The sequence below is a fragment of the Perca fluviatilis genome, chromosome 14 (assembly GCF_010015445.1).
Source record: "Perca fluviatilis chromosome 14, GENO_Pfluv_1.0, whole genome shotgun sequence".
Taxonomy (NCBI): Eukaryota; Metazoa; Chordata; class Actinopteri; order Perciformes; family Percidae; genus Perca; species Perca fluviatilis.
The window spans coordinates 1,966,234-1,968,728 of record NC_053125.1 but is presented as its reverse complement, the minus strand read 5'-3'; the positions used below and the strand labels follow the sequence as shown (position 1 = coordinate 1,968,728).

The 2,495-nt window shown below is 35.1% G+C and overlaps 1 long non-coding RNA gene across 1 annotated transcript; it reads left to right on the top strand.

Moving 5' to 3' along the window:
* The first annotated feature begins 1,078 nt into the window (after positions 1 to 1,078).
* LOC120572308 lies at positions 1,079 to 2,122 on the top strand. Its single transcript, XR_005641417.1, has 3 exons — positions 1,079 to 1,213; positions 1,647 to 1,715; positions 1,914 to 2,122. It is a non-coding gene; the product is annotated as an uncharacterized LOC120572308 (long non-coding RNA).
* The last annotated feature ends 373 nt before the right edge of the window (positions 2,123 to 2,495 follow it).

The window sequence follows — 2,495 nt, the reverse complement described above, 5'->3', positions numbered from 1 at the left end:
TTAAAATGGTACCAATTGTATTTGTCATTAAGATATCATGGATAAGGCTTGCTGTCATGACAACATTATGACAGTGTAACGAAAACATTCTTTGACCTCAAGTAAAGTGGTAACATTTTTATTTGTCATTAAGATATCATGGATGAGACTTGCTGTCATGACAACCTTATGACAGTGTAACTAATACATATTTTGACCTCAAGTGGTACCAATTGTATTTGTCATTAAGATATCATAGATAAGACTTGCTGTCATGACAACCTTATGACAGTGTAACTAATACATATTTTGACCTCAAGTGGTACCAATTGTATTTGTAATTAAGATATCATAGATAAGACTTGTTGTCATGACAACATTATCACAGTGTACCTAATACATATTTTGACCTCAAGTAAAGTGGTACCAATTGTATTTGTCATTAAGATATCATGGATAAGACTTAAGGCAAGTATTGACATTATGTTGAAAATATCACAGATTCATTTCCCCCAGATATTGATCCTGATAGCACTATACAAGTGGATGAATCTGAAAATGTTTTCTGCAGGATAACATGTCCCAGACAGCAACCCAACATTGAATAAATATTGATTTTCCATCGGAATCATCATTATGGTTGATATTGAAATTTCAATGCAAAATAAATGTTGAATCACCATTACAATATCGATGAAACCTGACGTTATTAATGTTGATGGCAACAACATTGGAACAACATTGATCTGTAGTTATCTTTATGATTGATTAAGCATTGATATTTGGTTTACCAGGCGATATTGCCAATGTGTTGAAAAGTCATTGATTTAGAGTTGACCGGGAAACGACCTGTTGTTGAAAAGCCATCGAAATATAGTTGACCGGGAAATATGATTGAAAATGCATTGATATATAGTTGACCGGGAAATATGATTGAAAATGCATTGATATATAGTTGACCGGGAAATATGATTGAAAATGCATTGATATATAGTTGACCGGGAAATATGATTGAAAATGCATTGATATATAGTTGACCGGGAAATATGATTGAAAATGCATTGATATATAGTTGACCGGGAAATATGATTGAAAATGCATTGATTTATAGTTGACCGGGAAATATGATTGAAAAGCCATTGATTTTTGATTGACCGGGAGATCATCGGGTTGTAGACCAACGTACTGCACCGGACACATCTCATTTCTGGACTCTTGGGGCGAATACGATCAGGTAAGCTTGTTTAATATGTAATGTTCGATATGAATGAATTGTACTAAATCAAATACTGTTACTCGTTAACATGATGGTTAGTGTCCATCATGCTTTTGGATTCTGCATCAGACAACTTTTAAAAACAGCTAATGTTAGCTAGCATTAGCTAACGTTAGCTAGCGTTAGCTAGCAGTAACAGTCTTAGAACATGGTACAGATGAAGTTGGAAATGTTTTGGCAAGGAAATTATTGGATATGACTGAATTTCCATTTGTAGTTGCATTATAGCTTTTGGGTTTTGCTGAGGACAACTTTTAGAATTCGGTCATGTTAACTAATGCTAGCTAACGTTAGCTAGCGCTAGCCTTAGCCTAAATATCCATTTTGAACTGATGTTTGGCAAGGATGTGACAGTATTTGTTGCTCTAATTGCTTTGTAATGTGTTTGTAGAGAGGAAAATGCCAGGCGGAGAGGGAAGAAAAGAGATCACCTGCCAGAGGGACTGAAGCAAGTAAAAAGGTAACCTTCAATTTTGAAAAGTGATTTGAATGTAGGGAAAACATGATAGGCTAGCCTACAACACTGGACAAATTGCCTTATATCCGATCATTGAAAAATAGTAGGACTAGTGAATTTGTTTCCAAGTGTGTATATGTGGGTGTTCTGTTTAACTTAAAGGCTAATTTTTTTGCATTGTGCTTGTATTTTCTGTTTTAGATGCTCTTACACAGCAGATGGGGACAGCCAGCGTCACCCAATTTACTTTTGCCCAGGCCGTGCAACAGTTGCTGCGCTATGTATCAGACCAGGCAGGATGGACTGGACGACAATCAGTCAGACGTCAGAGGACCATGAACTGTAACTATGCTAAAGAGGACAAATAATGAAATAAGAGGCTAATAAAATGAATTTGTTTTTACCTTAAACAGTGTGGTGTGGTCAGTGTTTTTAGGCTAGGCTATAGGTATACAAGCTTTCAAATGTTCCATCACTTTTTAACATCCTGGCTGTAGATAAAGCAGGATATTCATTATAGGCTATTTAATTTAGGGCATTACATTTTCGTATGCCTAGCAATACTTTTCTATGGCTTAATAATGATTGAAATTTCATTGAAATCACGTTGATCCTTAGTTCAGTTGAAATTTCAACATTGTTTCAATATTCCTGATCATTGAAATACCATTGAAATTCCGTTGATCTATGGACAGGATTTCAACGTTGTTTCAATATTAAAACAGGGTGCAAAATGATGTTGAATCAACATCAGAATTTGATACTGTTTCAATGACTTAATGT